The sequence below is a fragment of the Gekko japonicus genome, unplaced genomic scaffold (genome assembly GCF_001447785.1).
Source record: "Gekko japonicus isolate JY-2015 unplaced genomic scaffold, Gekko_japonicus_V1.1 scaffold47, whole genome shotgun sequence".
In the NCBI taxonomy this organism is placed as follows: domain Eukaryota; kingdom Metazoa; phylum Chordata; class Lepidosauria; order Squamata; family Gekkonidae; genus Gekko; species Gekko japonicus.
This window is the reverse complement of record NW_015165235.1, coordinates 341,369-350,585: the sequence shown is the minus strand read 5'-3', so window position 1 is coordinate 350,585 and position 9,217 is coordinate 341,369.

The window sequence follows — 9,217 nt, the reverse complement described above, 5'->3', positions numbered from 1 at the left end:
CTATACCTTGTGGCTAATAGCCACTGATGGACCTCTGCTCCATATGCTTATCTAATTCCCTTTTGAAGCCGTCCATGCTTGTAGCTGCCACCACTTCCTGTGGCAGTGAATTCCAAGTGTTAATCACTCTTTGGGTGAAGAAGTACTTCCTTTTATCCGTTCTAACCCGACCGCTCAGCAATTTCATGGAGTGCCCACGGGTTCTTGTATTGTGAGAAAGGGAGAAAAGTACCTCTTTCTTTACCTGCTCTTTCCCATGCATAATCTTATAAACCTCGATCATGTCACCCCTCAGTCGTCTTTTCTCCAAGCTAAAGAGCCCTAAGCGCTTTAACCTTTCCTCATAGGGAAAGTGTTCCAACCCTTTTATCATTCGAGTTGCCCTTTTCTGCACTTTTTCCAAAGCTATAATATCCTTTTTAAGGTGTGGTGACCAGAACTGCACACAGTATTCCAAATGAGGTCTCACCATTGATTTATATAGGGGCATTATTATATTGGCTGATCTGTTTTCAATACCCTTCCTAATAATCCCCAGCATAGCATTGGCCTTCTTTATTGCAGTCACACACTGTCTCGACATTTTCAGTGAGTTATCTACTACAACTCCAAGATCTCTCTCTTGATCTGTCTCTGCCAGTTCAGACCCCATCAATGTGTATTTATATTTAGGATTTTTGGCTCCAATGTGCATCACCTTGCACTTGGCCACATTGAACCCCATTTGCCATGTTGACGCCCACTCGCCCAACTTTGACAGATCCCTTTGGAGTGCCTCACAATCCTCACTGGTTTTCACCACCCTGAACAACTTCGTATCATCCGCAAATTTAGCCACTTCACTGCTTACTCCCAACTCCAAATCATTAATGAACAAGTTAAAAAGCAGTGGACCAAGTACTGATCCCTGCGGTACCCCACTGCTTACCACCCTCCACTGAGAAAATTGCCCAGAAAACATACGTACATATAGGTTGGGATCCTACCATTTTGTTCCTTCAGTGTCTGTACTTTCCATTACTTTTTAAAACAAAGATAGACAACCTCCAGGCACTCCATTCTGTCAACCAAGGGAAGGCAGTGACTTCAACAGAAGATATGCCCTTTTTAAACAAGTCAAAACAGCAACTTTGATTTTCAGTTAGTCTGATAGAATCCAAGATGATGATAAACTTCGTTTTGAATTGAGGCTTGTTTTATGTTCCAGCCCCACAACGTGATTCTGATTGAATTTGTTTTGGCATATTAGAACTTTAAAATTGAAGTCTTTTTAAAGGATTCTTATCAGCAGGCCATCAGTTCCACACTCCTTTTCATCCAATGTCAAATCTCATCCCTCCGGGTCCAACTTGACCTGCTTTATGGGTCTTTGAAGCCTGGGTTTTACATGACTTGGAAACACTGGAACAGAATCATAGAAATTATTGGACAAATTTGAATCATAAGGAAATGATGCCATCTAAAGATCTGAACACTGTCTCTAATATAATGAAAGAAGCTGCTTGGGAGGGGACAATTATAACCCAAAATTAATTAATTAAAAGTGATGAAAAACTTGATCATGCATTGTATGCTCTATGTGCTTCTGATCCATTTAAAACAATTCAAACTCATATGAGCTGTTTTAAAAGGATTTATGATGAGGAATACATCGGAGGGATGCCATTTTGGGGTCATACCTAATCTTACACTCCCAATTTCCAATTAAACTGGGTGTTAAATCATTGTATACGAAAGCCTCTGGTAGATATTGATGATATGTTTAACAAGAGGTGTAAAGAAGAAACTTGTGGTGCATTTTTTCCTGTCATGCCAAGTCAGAGTATTGGTCCATGTAGCTCAGTAGCTTTTGAGCATTGTATGAGTTTTACCAACACCAGTCTACTGACCGGTCTGTTTGTGTTTCCTTCTTCAACCAGTGGTGAGCAGCGTTTTACTTCACAACAAGCCTATAAAATGGCTTAAACTCAAAGGTTACAATTTTCTAGCGGTCACCATGTGAGCTTCTTGGTTGAACAGGGAATTGAACTTGGCTTCTAATGTCTCAGCCTCCGCACATCACTTCCTGACTATATCCAGAGATAGGCACCTTGGTTAACTTCAAAGGAAGGAAAACTTTGATGTTATCTACTCCATCACCAGACAAATCAGCAACCTAACAAATTAAAGCTGAAAGCTTGGAACAGGAGTAATGGGTAGCTGATAGTCCATTTATGAGGGACTGCCCTGTCATAATTTTGAGGGCTATGTCCTCTCAGTTTTCCCTTCTCATTACATGCCTGTAACCAGAGTTCATTTCGGGGGGGAACGCAGGGGATCACAGTTCCCCCGGGTGAGGTACGGGGGCGGGGCACATGACGAAGCCCCGCCCCCTGCTTCCGGCCCTCATTCAGCCAGGAGGAGGCAGGAGAAGAGGGAGGGTAAGTTGCTTCCTCCCTGCCTCTCCCCACCCCTGCCTGCCTGGGGCCAGGGAGGGCCTTCGCGGGGCTTCCTTGCACTCCCGCCGGCCTTGCAGGTCCACCGCCAGGCCCCTTATGGGGCTTGGCAGTGGAGGTACAAGGCCGCCGGCGGCGGCTGGGACCGTTGGGGGGTGTGTGTGTGGCCTTATGACACACTTCCGGTGATGTCAGGGGGTGTGGCATATGCTAATGAGTTACGCTAATGAGTTCCCCTAGCTCTTTTTCTACGAAATGACCCCTGCCTGTAACCCAAAAACATGCATATGTAAACTGAAGCTGTCAAATTGCAGCTGACGTATGGAGACCCCAGCAAGGGGCTTTCAAGGCAAGTGAGAGGCGGAGGTAGTTTGCCATTGCCTTCCTCCACAGAGTCTTCCTTGGTGGTCTCCCTTCCCAGTACCAACCCTGCTTTGCTTCCAAGATCTGATGAGATCAGGCTATACTATGCTGCCTTCCCTTCCAACCCAACAACATACAGATGTCTATTTAGAATATCCTGGGCAGAACTAAACATTATGAAAAATACAGGGTATCACCAAAAATGGCAGCTCCATGTCAAGTACGCCCTCTTTCTCTACATCTTGTACTGCAGTTTACTTTATTTGTTCCTCTATTCACCCAGCATTACCACCAGCAACCAACAGGTCCAAGGAAATGTGCAAAGTCACGCCATCAGAAATGTATCTTTGTATAGTAAATGAAGAGGGAAGAACCTTCCCAGCACTGTTGTTTTTGACAGCAGCCTTGAGTTTCATCTAGTGTTTAGTCCTATCTTATTTCATTGGGCAAAAAGAATACCAGATTTTAGGCAGGGAAATTGGGATTAAGAAGCATGTGGTGGTGAGCCCCGCTCTAGTGAAAAAAAATCTAATATTCCTGCTCTATCAAAAATGTGTTCAATTTGCAAGGGGATTTAAAAGGGTGGCTGCATTTCCTGCTAGTTTCCTTGTTGTCTTTGCTTTTCACCTAATCTTTCATAATTATTATTGGTTTCCATGTTCATTTTCCTTACCGACAACCTGACCCTGTTGCTTGTGTGTGACAGTCACAGTATTGATTCAGCTTGGTCTCATCAAGCAGCAGTTTGTACTAATGGGATAACTCTTGGTGACAGCACACTGCAGCAAGCATCTGGAGTAAATGCACTCTTTCTTTTGGCCCTTCTTTTGACAAGATTCATTAACCCATTTTTCACCATTTCCTTTCTTGTAAAGCCATAATGTTCTCAAGATCATGGGCATCTAAATCCCAGTTCTTATCCCTATTTTCATCAATTTACTTAAGTAGAACTGTTCTGCTACTGAGGCCAAAGGGTGTACTTTGGAGACCACGATAAGACAGCAAAATCCTTTTTTTACAATAATCAAATGTATTTACTATGGATACCATGGACTGCCAAAAAGACAAATAAATGGGTTCTAGATCAAATCAAGCCTGCATTTTGCCTAGAAGCTAAAATGAGGCACTAGGAAAAAGACAATAATGCTAGGAAAAATTTGAAGGCAATAGGAAAAGAGGAAGACCTAACAGGAAGATGGACTGACTCACTAAAGGAAGTGAGGTAGACCTGAGCAGGATTATTAAAGACAGGACATTTTGGAGGTCATTAATTCATAGGGTCACCTTAAGTCAGAAGCAACTTGATAGCACAGTACACACACAATGTATTTACTGTAAATATATGTAATATATTTAATATGTTTAAGAAGATAGAATTTTGATAGAATTTTAGAACCTGGTTTGTAAGTACACATATCCACTTGCCACCTTTTCTCTGCAAAACAGGTTTCTATGGCACTTTCCCATTGTGTGCAGTCATGTCACCCATTTCCAGACTTCTTTCTCAAGAACAGCCCCCAAATACCTCTCTGCCCCAATACAATAAAGACCCTTGGCTCAATGCTGGTCTTATTGCTTTTCACATCCGGCATCTATCATGCCTGTGTTTGTTTGTTTATTACTTCCGATTTATATCCCGCCTTGCAGGGGCAAGCTGGCTCAAGGCGGCGTACAACAAGTTAAAATACAGTAAAACAATAAAATACAATAAAAACTCACATAAACAACAATTTACATAAAGTGCTAGTAAGTGCGGAAGGTGATTACTATAAGATGGTCTGATGTAGAAAGGCGAATATCCAAAGTTGTAACATGAGGGCAGTGACATGTTCAGTTTCCAATAGCTCATTCGTCAGTGGCGGCTCCTAATCGAAGGCCTGGTGGAAGAGCTCCGTTTTACAGGACCTGCAGAACTGTAAAAGGTCCCACAGGGCCCTGATGTCTTCCGGGAGCTCATTCCACCAGTGTGGAGCTGCCACTGAGAAGGCCCTAGCTTTGGTGATGGCCAATCTGGCGTCTTTCGGACCAGGGAGAGTCAGGCGATTTTGCAACCCTGACCTCAGTGCCTCCAGGGCAGGGCCGGGTCACCCGCTAGGTGAACTAGGCATTTGCCTAGAGCGCGAGCTGGCCCTTAGGGCGCAGGAGGAGAGGCAGGGGCAGCCCACAGGAGCCCGGCGCACTCCCGGCACTAGGAACCAGAGGAGCACCCTCTCCATGGAGCCAGGTGCCGCGACGCCCCATTGAGCCAGCCAGAAATGGTCTGCTGCTGCCCTCTCTAGGAGCGCAGACTCTAGGAGCGAGGGATTTAACCCTCCCCTGCAAGAAGCGGACTGAGCGGGGAACTGGGGGGAGGGGAAGCACTCAGAGGGGTGATGGTGCACCTTCCCCCGGCTGCAAACAGCCACCCGCCCTGCAGATTCCCCATTTTCAGAACTTTGCCGGACTAGGACTCCTCTCGGGGTGCAAACTCAAGGAGGAGGAGGTGGAAATGCACTGAAGGGACAAATGGGGACCACCCCTCCCTCTCCTTCGGGCCCCCACAGCCCCGGAGGGTGTGGGGTGGGGGGGTGTTCTTCATGCCTCTCTGCAAAGCTAGGAGGCCCCTGTAGGAGCAGCACCGCAACCCTCGGGGTGGAGACCTCCGGCGCCTTCCCTGGTTCCATGGCTGCAATGCACTGAAAGCAGGCGCCTAAATTTCCACGGTGGGGGGGCGGGCCAGGAAGACTCCCTTTTTTTCTCCCTCTGGCTCTTCCCGGGGAAAGCTTCCCCAGAAACAACACACACACACACACATCCGCTTCACCAAAGTGTTTCTTCCCGAGGGCTGCTGTGCCGTGAATGGGGACTTTCCTGCCTCCTCCACCACCCTCCCTCCCTCCCTCCGTGCCAGGCGCCCCGTCGGCTCGGTGGGCGCTTTGCCAGCAAGGCCCAGGGAGTGAGTGGCACACCAGCTGGGAGGTCTCCAGGCCCCACCGGGAGGTTGGCATATGCGCTCGCCTGGGTTGCAGGGACACCTTGGGCCGGCCCTGCTCTGGGGGACATATGGGGAAAGGCAGTCCCTCAGGTTGGTAGGCCCCCGACAATATAGGGCTTTAAAGGTCAAAAACAGCACTTTGAAGCGAATCCGGTATGCTATTGGCAGCCAGTGCAGTGTCTTCAGCAACGGCCGGATGTGATCTCATATAGTTTTGTGTGTGTCTTCCCAAGACAAATGAAGCCATCTAAGGGAAGCAGGGGTACAGCTATGTCCCCACTGCCCCTGGGTCATCCTCACTTGCATTGCTTGGTCCAACTTGCAAAAGAGGAAGACTAGGGCTGAAAGCAAAGTCCGGGTATGATCTACCTGTCAAACTCATATTGCATGCAGATAAGGACAGGAATCATAACTTTCAGTTTCCATACTTTTTGGAGCATGTGTTAATTTGTAGGCACCCTAACTTCAACGGAAAATTTTAGAGAGAAGAAGAAGAGAGAAGAGATTGGATTTATACCCTGTCCTTCACTCGGAGTCTCAGAGAGGCTTACAATCTCCTTTCTGTTCCCGCCCCACAACAGACACACTGGGAGGTAGGTGGGGTTGAGAGAGTTCTCCCTAGAACTGCCCTTGAGAGAACAGCTCTGAAGAACTTATGACTGACCCAAGGTCACACCAGCAGCTGCATGTGGAGGAGTGGGGAATCAAACCCGGATCTCCCAGATTAGAGTCCACACACCTAACCACTACACCAAACTACACTGAACAGATTTTTGTGCTTTTAAAGAGAGCATATGCCTGCCTTAATAACTATTTTCCAACTCTATAATTCAGTTGTAATAATTTTATCACAAACATTATTTTAACTAAAGTTAAATTGAGTCTGAAATCCACTATGCAGAGATTTCACATTTAAAACAAACAAACAAAAATTAAAGAGTGACATCTTCTTGAGCTGGGAAATATCCAGATTGTGAGAAGGTTTGATCGAGTACAATGAGATAAATTCTTTGGCCTGATGAGAAGGCCGGAAAAACAAGGAATTTACATTTAAAAGTCAGGAAATTAGGAGTGAAAAGGGAGTTCAGACAGAACAATTTCAATCAAAGGGTAATAAGCACAAGGAATAAATTATTACTAGGTGCTAGAACTGCCCTTGAGAGAACAGCTCTGAAGAACTTATGACTGACCCAAGGTCACACCAGCAGCTGCATGTGGAGGAGTGGGGAATCAAACCCGGATCTCCCAGATTAGAGACCACACACCTAACCACTACACCAAACTACACTGAACAGATTTTTGTGCTTTTAAAGAGAGCATATGCCTGCCTTAATAACTATTTTCCAACTCTATAATTCAGTTGTAATAATTTTATCACAAAAATTATTTTAACTAAAGTTAAATTGAATCTGAAATCCACTATGCAGAGATTTCACATTTAAAACAAACAATCAAAAGTTAAAGAGTGATATCTTATTGGGCTATGAGAAATATCCAAATTGTGAGAAGGCTTGATTGAGTACAATGAGATAAACTCTGACCTGATGAGAAGGCCGGAAAAACAAGGAATTTACATTTAAAAGTCAGGAAATTAGGAGTGAAAAGGGAGTTCAGACAGAGCAATTTCAATCAAAGGGTAATAAGCACAAGGAATAAATTATTACTAGGTGAAGTCAGTGAAGCAAGTAGTAGAAATGAATTTAAAAGTCAACTAGGGACGTGTTTTTGAGAGAAAGAGTCTGAGGAAGCCGCATGTGTTTCACATTCATAGATCTGAAGAGTCTTTGGAGGCTTCCAAACTTTCATATGACCCTATGACCTCCATTCCTTTGCCTAATTGTCAACATCCATGTGTTCAGTGCCTCCATGCCCTCAGCTATACAGCCCGTTGAAATATTCTGTTAGCAGCATGATGTGTGTGAATGAAGTTCAAATGGATTAATGGGAAATACCTGGATGATAAAGGAACTAGAAGTCAAACCACCGGAGGAACTGCTAAAGAAGGGTATATATTGGTGGGAGCTGACCAGAACAGAAAAGCGGTTTCCTTTTCTCTGCTGTTCCGTGCCCTACGCCAACATCCCCTTCTTTCCTCCCAGGACCTTCCTGCTCCCTCTTGCCTTCTGTCTTGACTATTACCTCCATCCCCATTCTCTCTCCATGAGTCATACCTAGATAAAATGGAGTAGCAGAATCTACCATTTGACTAGTTTTTAGAATCTGTATAAGAACTTTTCTTCCTCCACCCCTAAATTCAATAGATTGGGCATGTTTTATCTGTGGTTAGTTGAAGCTTTTATACTCTAAAGAAGAATGCTAGAATGATGTTACAATATTTGAGACGTACTAAGGATATATTTATACTAACAAACCTTATATTGGATGCGGTCACACGGAACATTAGCCACACTACAGAGACGGAAGATAGGCGGATTTTCCGGGCGCGATCACACCGCAACATCTGGGAAGCGTAGAGCTCCCGTGGCTAACAGGCTTCCCGCCGAAGATGCGGCGTAAAAAACTAGTACCTCCGAGGTACTAGTTTCCGGAAACCACGGGGCAAGGCCGGGCGTCTGATCGCGTTTCCGGTGGTAGTTCGTGGCATCCAGCGCCCGCCCATGTCCCGTTGCAAAATATTTTTTTCCAAGTCTCCACGGGATGCGCACAAGCACCCAATGGTGCATGCGCACACTTCGGTTAAAAAAAAACAACCCCATTTGCCACGGCAGCGGTGCCTAGCCATTGCTGCTGTGATCGCGCCACGCCGCTTCTTTGCCATGCTGCAGGATTGTCGTGTGATCGGCACCTCCCCCTGAACTACGGGATGTCGGCGGGACGTGTGATCCAGTGGCCGCACGTTCGTTTACTCTGGGGCAAACAGGCACACTTCTCCCCCACATTTTTCGGCCCATGTGACCGGGGCCATTATCAAGTTTAACTGACATTATAATTTTATGTATATAAATTTATAGTACCTTTTTAAAAAGATCAATCAAAGCTGCCACCTTCGCCTCAAAACAATTTTGGAAACAAGTTTGCAGAAGGCACTGAGAATTCTTCATTAAAGATCACTAGTCCCACCAGACGCAAATGAAGGTCTCCTGACAGAGGGAATGTTGGTTAAATCTGCTTTAAATTAATAGTATAGATATGCTCTTGGAGCTTCTCACATCACGTTTTGCAAGCACATGATGGCTACTCTGGCATGCAGATGAAACATTTTGTATGAATTAATAATACAAGTGGCTTTTCTCTTCTACATAAATTGCTAGCTATGCTCTTGGGTCTGCCAGAAAACCAGTCGCATGAGTTGCCAATTCACACAAGCCTTTCCCATGTGTATTCAGACCTCGTAAGGAGAGACTTGAGGGAATCAATCTGTGTACTAAACCTAGCACAAAAGGCCATCCTGAGGCTAAAGCATGTGTGAGATTCCCTAAGTGTG